Source organism: Protopterus annectens, chromosome 17.part0, assembly GCF_019279795.1.
Source record: "Protopterus annectens isolate FY-2018-M chromosome 17.part0, PAN1.0, whole genome shotgun sequence".
Lineage (NCBI taxonomy): Eukaryota > Metazoa > Chordata > Ceratodontiformes > Protopteridae > Protopterus > Protopterus annectens.
The window spans coordinates 822,211,872-822,224,833 of record NC_056751.1 but is presented as its reverse complement, the minus strand read 5'-3'; the positions used below and the strand labels follow the sequence as shown (position 1 = coordinate 822,224,833).

Below are 12,962 nucleotides of genomic sequence, written 5' to 3'. Positions count from 1 at the left end.
AAATACCTCTGCCTGTAATACAACGTTAGCTTTGATTTTCTGTGATACTTATAAAGCATTTGATAAAAACTGGCTGTTATTATAGGACTGAAGTTTTAGATATTTACAATTTCCAAGGAAAATATTTAATTTTATAGTAATTATTTTTCAGAATACTCTTTTTTTATCTCTTTAAACGGGATTAATTCACCAATGAAGGTTCAGGACAGCAGGGTTGTCATTTTCCCCGACTTTATCTTATTAATTTTTTTTTTTTTTTGCAAGAGGTATAATATACTCCTAATATTGCTCATATTCACATATATGATATAACATACAACTAGTTTCTATATGTGACATTCTTCTAATCCATCTATCCATCCAAAACTCCTTTTCCAGTTTTTGCTCATGGCGTTCGAGTGTCACTTCAGCAGTGACAGTCATCTAAAGGCAAGGTTTACACCGTTGGATAGCTAGAAGAAAACTGTCGTGCAAGTTTCTTTGACTTGGCCGATAAAGCAGGCAAGATTACTGTACATATAATAAATACACTATAGCCAAACAGAACTTCTTATTCTAACATTTAGTGCTTTGGAAGCTTCTTGGTTATATGATGGTTAGAGTTATTACACAACTTGTGGAATAAACTTGTTAATGTCCTGTACATTTTCAAGAATAAAGTACCAAATATTTTTTACAGAAGTCATCTTTAATTTACTCATGGCCAATGACTGTACTCACTTTGATTGGATGTATTAGATGTTCTGTTAGTCTTAGGCTATTTTTTTCATTAACGCACAAATTTCCTCTGATGTTTCAATGGTGCTCTAAGTCCCATAGGACATTGAAAAATTGAGATTGAGAAGAGGAGGATTCCCTCAGATTTCTTGGTACTATTGCTCTGTGGATCACGGATATAGGAGCTTTTGAGTCCCTGGTCCAGAATTGTTCATGTATAAACCAACAAGTATCAATTTTTATAGACGGAATTGCTTATTAAACTGAATCATTTCACTTGAATTTCCATTATGGGTGATGTGTTACTTGCAGTCGCCTATAAATTTTTCTCAGCCCTCACAGTCTACAAGTTACTTGTAAATAAGTATACTTTGTGTATTTTGCTATTTCTTTTGTTTAATGTAACAATCATATATTGGATATCAGATGTTTAACTAGCCATGGTTTTGAGGTCCGTGCAACCATGAACTTTATTATTCCTGTCTGTTCTCAGGTCAAAGTCCCCAAGTTAGCTCTTGCTTTTTTTTTTTAACTCTATCTTATGAAATTCAGGTTATAGTTCAGAATTTCCAAATGATTTACCTGGCTTCATTATATATGGGATATGGTTCTTGTTACTTTAATTGCTAATGGTCTGTTTGCCAGGTTGTGTAAGAATTGTAGAAGTACTTTTGTATAACGTGTACTACAGATAATGATAGATGGAATGGTGCGTGGAATATTTCTTTGCAGGGTCTACTACATGGCAGAAGCTTATGTCACATTTGATTGCAGCCACTTTTTTGAAAGGGTAAGTGCTCTAATTCCCACTAGCCTAGTCCTACTTAACCATTTATCACTTCCAATCCCTGACCCTATCAAACTATATAGACCTACCAGGGGGTTCCACTCTAAACCTAAAACTCCCACCAGTTCCTAACCTGAGTCTTTGCTCTAAAACCACAAAATTTAACTCCCCATCCTTAAACCTAAAATCCTCGATTGCTGTCTAACCCTAAAACTCCCCAATTAATCCCTAACCCTAAAAGTCCTGTCACATTCCCTAACCCTAAACTCCCTTTCTGCTTCCTAACCCTAAACCCCCTTCCTGCTCCCTAAATATAAGTCCACTTCCTGAGTGCTACTACAGCCCTAATTTAAAATCCCACCCCTGTTTCATTTCCTCCCCACAGTTGCCACACTTACCTATGTTGAACTCAAATAATGTGTTTGCTTATCCGAATTCATGTTTGAGTTTCATCGAGAGTAGCAGCCCATGCAAGGCACAAGCCACTTCAGTCCCATCTCCTTGAAACAGTGGTGTTTGAGAGTTTGGAACTTGAATGCTTGTAGCAGAACCACATTTGCATTGTAGAAGTTTGGTTTAGCTTTGGAGGTCTTACAAACGTTTTATAAGGTTACCTCAAAACAGAATTATTGGGAAGGAATTTTTCATTGGGTCTATTTGTTTTTGGTTAAAATGGGCTGATCTATTTGTAGCAAATTATGTTGATATAATTGTGAAAAATCTGGTGTCCCAGCATACATTTAGTGGTAGAGTCCCCAAATAAATCTTTTGAGAGTCAAAACAATTGAATTATTCCATGCTGTTTCCAGGGGTGGTTTGCCCTCCCATCCTGTACTTTAAGTATTAGGCCTCCTTTACAATTTGCAGTAAGGTCTCTTGTGAGAAAACTCATTATTTTTTTATCCACGTCAACCAGAAGAATAATAGTATAATTATGTAACCAGGAAATGCTTTCATGATTTCAGCTTGTTGGGTGATGATGACTATTTTTCTAAATCTGTACTTTTTGAAAAATTAAATTTGTATTTATGGGCTGCAGTAGGCAGAGGTGGGAAAGTTTGTTTAATTTGTCTGCATTTTGCCCTTGTTCTTTTTGCAATCTTTGTGGGTGAATTTCTTGCATGGACAAGCTGTTTATTTTCTAGTTTTTCATGACATAAAATCAATAACATTCATTTAAGAAGAGCTCAGAGAAACTCTTAAATATGGCCTGAACACCAGAAAATTAAGTCAGTTGGATAAATGTTGTGATTATAATATACTGATGGGTAATAATGGATGTGCGCAACCTTAAAAAAGAAGAAGAAAAGGAAGCTGACTGTAGCTAGTAGGATGGAAGGGACAGTAAATACAGCACTTGAACATCTTGTAATTACACTAATACCCATAAGCCATGACTATGCATGTGTCTAGGTCATTATTCAATTGAAAGGTTCTCTGTAGTAAATAAAAAAACAAGTATGGTACAGTGAGGTTATTGTGACATATTTTATTTTCAAATGGGAAAAAAAAACAGCAATATTCTGGACTATTCAGAATAATAAAAGCAGAATGAAAGTGGGAATGAGGCAGTGAACTCACAGATGCATGAATTTGGATGACATACACAAATATTTATTCACCGGGGCCTATTCCGAAGGGGACAATATGAGGTTTCAATGAAGGTAAATAATTCATAGAGACAAGGTTATTTTATATTAAAAAGCCATGGAAAGTACTCTGGCAGTACAAGGCAAAAGTACCTTCCACATATTTAGATTAAAAGCAGCACAGACAGGGTGCAAAGGTGGAGGTGTCTTGATCTAAATCAGCAACAAATATGGCTCCAGGTCAGTTAAACAGGATGATACCTTGGAGGACATCCACATCCAAGTCACCATAGATAAAGTCCCTTACCAGATCACTGTCTATGGCCTTAGCAGATCACTGTCTATGGCCTAAGAATCTCATAACTTGCACCTAGTCCTACCAGAGACAATCACCATCTAACCAAATACCTTATTCATGAGGCACTTTAAGCATCTGTCTATAGACTGGGAAACATATGCTACCTCAAACATGCAGGAACAATGTTTCCTGGACTATATTAACACAAATCCCCTAGACTAGACAGTGTGTGCTGCAACCGGAGATTCAAACATACTGAACCTAATACTTACCAACATGGGAGAGTACTGCACCCTCCAATGTCACATCCTCACAGTTGAGGTCGGATCAGAAAGCTGTCTCCTTCAAAACAGAAATCAACTCAGAAAACTCAAATTTATAAGTTAGGAACTATTCTAAAGCAAAATGCATCATATTAAGTGACAGATAGTCAAAATTCAATGCCCCCTCAAACCTTGAAATCAAAACAACCTATGCAGAATTGTTTATGGAAACCCCATACAAACATGTAAATGGCTGCATAGAGGCTGCTGTAACTACCAGAAGTAGGCCCATAACAAACACAAAAGGCAAAGCACACTGGTGGAATCCCATCCTTACCAGGCTATATAACAGAAGGAAAGAAGTCATGGCCAAAATCAAAAAGAGCTACTCTCAGAAAGACAAGAGCTCACTGAAAAAAACTAAATAAGAAACTAAGAGGATTTAAACTAAGGACATGAACCAAGAATAACAAGGGAAGTAGAAGTAAGCAGCCAAACTCCACTGGTATGAAAAGGAAAATTTATTGAGCGCTTTCGTCTTCAAATACAAGACTTCTTCAGAATAAGTTAACAAAGCACAAACTTCCATGTATATATATACACACACACACACACACACACACACACACACACACACACACACACACACACACACACACACACACAAAACCTCCTGCATAAGAATTAATTGACACTAATCAAGTCCCCACCCTTAATTAATACAATTCCCCATTTTGGAGTGATAAAACCAAGGAGAAAATATTTGTGTTATTCTAAGGGGATAGTTTACATTGCAATGTGCCAGCTCTGTGAAGGGTTCTATGTGGGTAAGACCAAGAGGGGCCATTAAGCAGAGAGTGTATCAGCACAATTATGACATTCTTAACAAAAATGAAAACAATGCCTTGTTTAGGCATATTAGAGACCATCCTAACCACACTTTTAAGTTTTCTGTGATTGATAATGTAGGCCTTGGGTCAAGAGGGGGGGTCCCTCTGATGATTATCTTGAGTTTCTAGAAATGAAATGGCAGGTTAGATTGAATGCTTCTATCCATCCTGGACTCAATGATCGAATCACACTTTGCCCCTTACTGAAATTTAAATCTGCTTTTTACATTTAACAGTTTTAATGCATGTCAGCATGAGGGCTTTATTTCATGAATACAATGGGCTAAATTATTATTCTTCAGGTCTAAATGTTATTAGTATAAATACATTTTAGTTTTTATGAAGTGTTTTCATGAGATTCAGGTAGGATTTTTGTTTTATGTGACTTGTATTAATTAAGGGTGGGGACTTGATTAATGTTCAATTAATTCCTGTGCAGGAGGTTGTGTGTGTCTGTGTTTGTATATATATATATATATATATATATATATATATATATATATATATATATATATGTAGGGAAGTTTGTGCTTTGTTAACTTATTCTGAAGAAGTCTTGTATTTGGAGACAAATGCGCTCAATAAATTTTACTTTTTGTACCTGTGGAGTTTGGCTGCTTACTTCTACTTCCCTTGTTAAACTAAGAGGATTAATTATGTCCAACAGGACCAACAATTCGGTCAGGATAGCCTCTCAGGCTAAATACAACCTACTTCTTCGGCTTTGTCTGATACCTTAAAGGTAACACACAGCAGTATGCTGAATTGGTGGTAAATGGCACCAAATCCACTTTTGACAAAGACAAAGCAAATCTGCTGGCTGACAAATTTAACTCAAATGTCACTCCCACTCCCCAACTGCTACCCCTTGTGAAATCCTGTCTAGAACATCACCCCTAACTATCAGCAGGGAACAGGTCTTGGTGGCACTAGTCAAGGCCAAAATCACTGCCTCAGTTGGCCCAGACAATACTCTTGGTTGCTTCCTAAATAGCTGAAAATGTGATAGTTCAAGACCACAAGAGACACTTTTTAACTACAGTTTCAAAACAGGTTACTTACCAAGTGAATAGAGGACTGCAATGGTTATGTCTCTTCATAAGGGTGTTCCATCAACTGACCTTGGAAATTATAGACCCATCAGTGTGACAAGTCTAATATGCAAAGTTATGAGCAAATTATCATGGAAATGATCAACAAGAACATTGTCATCCTACCAACATTGGACCCATCTCAGTTTGGCTTTGTCAGGGGAAGGCCTTGCCTACTTATCACCAAGGCAATAAAGGAAGATGGTGCATATCACCTACCTGACCTAGCTAAGGTGTCCAGTACAATCCCCCACTCAGGTGTTGTTGACAAACTCACTGAACTAGACATAAATCCCTACATAACTCACTAGATTGCCAGCTGGCTCACAGATAGGACCAAAGAAGCCAGGATTGGTTTGACCTCTTTCAACAAGAGACTAGTCATCAGTGGAGTACCTCAGGGATCAGTGCTGGGGCTGCTCCTGTTTGACATCTACTTCTCTGAAGTCAAAGTTAATGTTAAGGGCCTCTGGTTCACCAAGTTCACAGATCACTGTAAATTGGGAGCTATCATAGATCATGGAAGAAGCCCTAACACAGAAAAATGACTGGTACCAAAGCCATGGTTTGAAATGTAACATTGAGAAGTGCATTATAGTGCTCCATAGGAAAATATCCACACAAGTCAATTACTCCATCAATAAAACACCCCTAGGAGCTGACCCATAGTTAGGGATCTGGGAAAATATGCAAACATTAACCTGGCCTTCAACTAAAACATATAGAAGATACTAAAAAAGTAATTCTATGTTGCCCAACTTAAAAGTAAGGATACTGCATCTAGGTCCAAAGAAGTTATAGTACCATTTTACTCATCCATTATCAGACCCATCATTGAGTATAATGTCCCCTTCTGCATGTACCTGACCTGACATTTGCACCAGTTGGAATGCATACAGTGGTTCCACACTAAGACAGTCCTGGGTATTAACACACTGTCCTACACAGACCGCCTTAAGTCCCTACTCATTCTCCTACATGTTACTGAGAGCCGATCTATGCCTAGCATATAATTCACCCTCAGATCCAGCCCCGATTGAGCTTTTGTACATTCACAAAATGAACAAGACTAGAAATACTAGACACAAGGATTTAAAATGTACCTGTGGCATAAACAGAACATTCTGGTGAGACCGATATGTGTCTCAAAGGATCCACATGCTATGGAATAGTCTTCCAATCCATGTGAAGCAAAGTTCATACATGACCTCATCCAAATTTAACCTTGACCACTGGATGGGAAGTCATACATTCACCTCCACCCCCCATCTGGCTCCCCATGTCTCTAATGAACAGAAGCAGACAGTAAGTAAAATATTACCTAACTAACATACTCCTCACACAAAGACCTTAATCACCTCCAAACTAACATATCCATCTTAATAGACACCCAAATTACATGGGGACACAACTGGATAGGGTTGCACACCTAGGCTTATAAAGGCCCTGGTGATCTTTGGCCTAGTATATACCTATGAACCTACATCTTGTGAGTGCTAAGCAAATAAAAGGCATGGTGTGAATTTAAGCTAGATTGATTAAATAAAGCTTGCCTTCGGCAACAGGATATTAGTTAAATGAGTTTACTTACAGGGAGGAAGCAAATGTAAAGCCAGCAACTAATTCAGGAATGACAATACACATAAACAAAGGCAGTTATGGCCCAGGCTGTGCTTTGCCAAGTACAGGAAGGTGGAGAACACAGTAGTGAGAAATGTGTTTTGGAGGAATCCATGCCTGCTTGCTTGTGAAACACTAGTGATTGTCATACATTTGTGTGCTCATTTGTATGTGACTCTCCAAGTTTTCTCTTGAAGTCAAATTGCTAGGGTGGTGATGTAGCCCCCCCCCCCCCCAAAAAAAAGGGAAAGGAACAGAGAGCTTGAACCCTTGGAAAAAAGACATTTTTGTATGACCTTTTACGTCTAAATGCTGTTTGCTTTCAAAAGCTTTCACTGGTTTTAATCATAATTGTGTGAGGGTAAACCAGAGGAGTTGAATACTTCTCAGGAGCCATTTTGGAACTATCATGCTTTGTTATTTCTAGACATCAGATTATTTCAGAAAGTGCCTAGATTTCTGAGTAGTGACGCATACTGATAGTGATATGTGGAGCAGGGTGAGCGAAGTGCTGTTACCGCTGTCATGTTTCATTGTTTTGTTTAGATCATGTTGTTACGATTCATTTATAACAGATGAATGTGCAGATATTCAGTTGTTTAACTCTGAGATACAGTGCTTTGGTGTTCTTGGTTTAGAGCTGGTGTGCTGTGGTAGTTAGTTTAAGCAATTTGAAATAGAATACACATGGCATTATTTAGCCATTCTGATATACTATATTTTCTCCATGTCATCTGAGGTAGCATACCATGAATCTTAACTAAAATGTTAGACTCAAAATATACTTATTAATAATAGAGGCTAACCAGTGCTGAATGCTGATAATTTAGAAATATTAGAATTTTATACCATGCCATGATGAAGATAACCATTTAATAATGTACTTTTTTACTATTTATTTTCCAGCTGCTAATAAAATGCACTTCTTTTGCATCTTACAGCAGTGAAGATTCTTCATATGGGAGAGGATGTTTGCCAGTCTCTACAAGAATAAGACATAGTCCCTCCACACACTGCCTGAAACACTACTTAGCTAATATTCAGTTAAGCGGGGTAAGTTGCCACATCTGCAGAATTGTCCTGATCAGGGCAGAGAATGTTACAAAGGAAAAATTGCAACTTCCAAATACTTTTCCCATTTATGGACTTAGGCTATGAGATTTTCATTTCCTGGACATTTTGTTATGAGTGCTTTAAAGAATGAGAAAAGCTCTTTTTATCCACTAAGCTTTAAATGTGCCAGAGTGTTGTGCCTTTAGGGAATAAAACATGAAACATGGTATTACCTTTTCTATTTTAAACATCAAAGTTTACAGTGTTATGTCAGAACAAAATATAGAATATATTTATAATAAACTTGCTGTGGGAATATACAGTAAATGATTTTACAGTGTATAAAAATGGGATTTTTAAGGCAAACCTATTGTTATAACAAAATATTGCATCAAGTTGCAAATCATGTCCTTTGTAAAATATATCCATTTACTTCATCTTTGCTACACCAGTTCTAGGTGTTGAGTGTGCATTGCAGATGATTAGCTGCCTTGTGGCTTTGGCTGAAATCCATTTTAGGAAATGTTGTACTTCTACTTTAAAGTATATTAGAAAGAATATATTAGAAATAATGTATTTCTGATTTATCAGAATGAAGCACACCTCTTCAAAGACAAATTAATGTCTTGCATTTTCTAGGTTACAACTGAGAATAAATATTATTACAAGATTTGAGTATGAATGTGAGGAATAAGATAGTAGCACAGGGACAACAACCAGTGGTTTCAGTGGTTTCCCAGGATTGCCTTCAAGGGGTCTATATTACAAGATTGAATGCTTAGGTGATCGAACACCTATACATCAAATTGTAATATCGAAAGCAAAAAACAGTGAATGGCTGATCTAACACAGGGAAAGATTTCCCTTGGCCGTTTGCTGGATTTTGCTGTTTTTGTCTACTGTAAAGTGATCTCAGAGTTGGTATATTTAGTTAGGGTGGGTGTGGGGGGCACAATCCCCCCACATCAGGGTGTGTGGGGGTGAAGCCCCCCCACTTAATTTGGGTGTAAAGTTTTTTTTTTCCTGGGCCGACCGACTTGTTTATCTGTGCTATTTGACATTTTTGGGTTCGATATTACAAGTTCGATGTTTAAGTATTTGAGGGTCTATATCACATAGTCGAAATTCTGTAAGTTCGAACACTATATGTTCGAACCTATATATTCGAACTTACAGAATTTTTGAACATGTAAAAAAAAAAAAAAAAAAAAAAAAAAACAACAGAAAAGAAAATAAAGGGTTGTAATCAGGAGGGCAAGCTCCCCTGCACCCCCACATAAATATACCAACTCCGAGACCGCACTACAATGCGGTAAAGGGAATTTTCCCTTTACTGCACTGTAGCACGGTCTCAGAGTTGGTATATTTAAAGAGCGGGGGGTGTGGTGGGGCTAGCCCCCTTTGCTTACAACTGTCAGGAAGTTGTTCCTGTTTTTTTTTTGTTTTTTTTGTATTTGAACTATGACAAGTTTGAACATATGGTCTCGACCATATAACGTTCAAAGTCGTCATACTTCGACTACGTGATATAGACCCAGGTATTCGATCACCTAAGCATTCGATCTTGTAATATAGACACCCTTCAAGTGCTACAAATGCAACAAAATATTTTACATTATAGCTATATCTGCATTTTTCATTTTCAGGAGAAGAAGGCTTGATGTAACTGGTTAGTTGCATAGCTTGACTTGCTTTTTCATGCATAGAATTATGCTATATCTGTATATAATGGATCTTATGAAATATATCAGATGTTCTATTTCAGATGCTCAAAACAGTGATCACAAGGTTGCAAATGAACATTTGTCTGAAATTAGTGTATTATACATGGGGCAGCCCCCACTCCATAGACCCTTATGCCATTTGCTATTTAATAAATTCAATTCCAAGGATTTCAGTACTTGGAGAAAATACAAGTAAATGGTTTTGCATGTGCACATATACACACACACACACACACACACAATAATTTGTCTTTCTCCTTTCTTCATTAAATTTGAAGGGATTAATTTTTTTCTAAATCTATGCTCAGTTTAGGCACCTGTGTATCAGTAGATGGAATTAGACTCGCAGTATTATAGCTGCAGAATGATGCATAATCTTCTTCAAAATGAAAGCTTTGCTCATTGCTTGCTTGGCTTACTGAGCTATCTATAGCATCTGATACAAACAGAACTGACAGAAGACATTACACAGTGCTCACATAATCAAATTACAGACAAAGTAGGTATCAATAAAATGAGTTTTTTGCTTTCAGCCCTGTAAATCTTATTTATTTTATTTCAGATACAAAGTATAGTTGATGAAAACATCAGGTAATGTTTTGCCTAATGCAACACCTGTAATAAAGAAGCAGACATTATGATGAAGTTCAGAGCATTTCTTTCTACCGCTGTGTTTATATACAAATTTATAATAAAATGCTGCAAAGAAACAGTAGTCCATGTACAGTGTAGTAACAGATATAGCCAGTTTAGTTGTATTAATATAACAGGCAACCCATGACATGTGGTCAATGCTGTATTTCCTGCCGACTCATTTGTGGGTCGAGATGAGAAGAACAGGAAATAGCGTGTAAGATTTTTATTATGATGACCAGACTTTGTGCCAGATGTTGTATGAAACTAGATAAAAACAAATACAAAACAATTTAAATGCAAGAATTTCCGCCTCTTTACGCATGCATATAAAAAGCGATACGAGTATAACTTCAAACACAGACATTAGTATTATACCGTAAGGTGAATGGTATGTTAAAGCATGAGTATGTAATGGTGTAACCATGTGTGCCTGACCAGGTTAGGTGCTATGTGACACATTAGAATTTGCTAGAGTGAAGCAGAAGCTGCTTATTACATTTGTACTAACACTCAACATAGGATAACAAGAGCTTGGAAGAAAGGGGATGAGCTACCAGTACAAAAAGATGGCTGAAAATAATATAGCATGCGTGATTTTGTTGGTGGAATTTAACAACTATAATTCTGATTACATGTATTTGACCAGCTTATATACAAAGTAATATGCAATATGCATGCTTGTTTCTTGTAGCAAACCTATTGTATATATGGCACTTTGATTATGCAAAGGATTCCTATTAATGCTAAGTGCGGTAAGGAAGCTACATTTCTGATTCTTCACTGAAAAGGAAACTGACCAGCTTATCTTCAGTCATTTATTTCCCTTTTAAAAGTAATGACTTATTTATATTAATAAGATTTGCAGAATGACTTTTACATTGTATGACATGCTACAGAATTCCCTCATGAATTAATAGAACTATGAATAGTTAATTAAATAAATTCTGCATAGTAACACCAAATCTGGCTATGTACTGGTATAAAAAATAACCATGATAATTCAGACGAAACCAGACACTGTCATAGTGTAGAGTAAATGCAGAGCTGTAGTAGAAAAGGAAATTATATGTTTGCATAACTGGCAGCAGCCCTTCATTATTAAAGGGATTATAAGCAAGTTTGTGTAGGGCCGAGAAAATCATGTGTTAACAAAAGACTAGATAATATGTTCTTTTGGTTAACTCTGTGACCCCACAATGGGTTATGTTTATTTGAGAATATACACTCCCCCTGTTTTATGGTAATGAATGTTTGCTTGGTGCAGTACCTTCATGGTAATGAATGTTTGCTTGGTGCAGTACCTATATGGTAATGGATGTTTGCTTGGTACAGTAACTTTATGGAATTGCATGTTTGGTTTGTACAGTACCTTTATGGTAATGCATCTTTGCTTGATACAGTACCTTTGTGGTAAGGCATGTTTGCTTGGCACAGTACCTTTACGGTAATGCATGTTTGCTTGGTACAGTACCTTTATGGGAATGCATGTTTGGTTGGTACAGTACCTTTATGGTAATGCATATTTGGTTGGTACAGTACCTTTATGGTAAGGCATATTTGTTTGGTACAGTACCTTTATGGCAAGGCATGTTTGCTTGGTACAGTACCTTTATGGTAGTGCATGTTTGCTTGGTGCAGTACCTTCATGGTAGTGCATGTTTGCTTGGTACAATACCTTTATGGGACTGCATGTTTGCTTGGTACAGTACCTTTATGGGAATGCATATTTGCTTGGTACAGTACCTTTATGGTAGTGCATGTTTGGTTGGTACAGTTCCTTTTTGGTAGTGTGTGTTTGCTTGGTACAGTACCTTTATGGGAATGCATGTTTGCATGGTACAGTACCTTTCTGGGAATGTATGTTTGCTTGGTACAGTACCTTTATGGGAATGCATGTTTGCGTCATACAGTGCCTTTATGGTAAGGCATGTTTGCTTGGTGCAGTACCTTTATGGTAAGGCATGTTTGCTTGGAACAGTGCCTTTATGGTAATGCATGTTTTCCTGGTACAGTACCTTTATGGTAGTCCACGTTTGCTTGGTACAGTACCTTTAGGGTAGTGCATGTTTGCTTGCTACAGTACCTTTATGGTAAGGCATGTTTGCTTGGTAGAGTACCTTTATGGGAATGCATGTTTGTTTGGTACAGTACCTTTATGGTAATGCATGTTTGGTTGGTACAGTACCTTTATGGTAAGGCATGTTTGCTTGGTAGAGTACCTTTATGGGAATGCATGTTTGTTTGGTACAGTACCTTTATGGTAATGCGTGTTTGGTTGGTACAGTACCTTTATG

At 37.1% G+C, this 12,962-nt stretch overlaps 1 protein-coding gene across 1 annotated transcript in view; it reads left to right on the top strand.

Moving 5' to 3' along the window:
* Positions 1 to 12,962, top strand: part of IRAG1 (inositol 1,4,5-triphosphate receptor associated 1) — a 1,344,613-nt gene that overhangs the window by 687,367 nt on the left and 644,284 nt on the right. Inside the window, exon 5 of the mRNA XM_044059494.1 lies at positions 8,197 to 8,308. The gene's annotated coding sequence lies outside the window, so the exon portion shown is untranslated. The remainder of the gene's footprint in view (positions 1 to 8,196; positions 8,309 to 12,962) is intronic.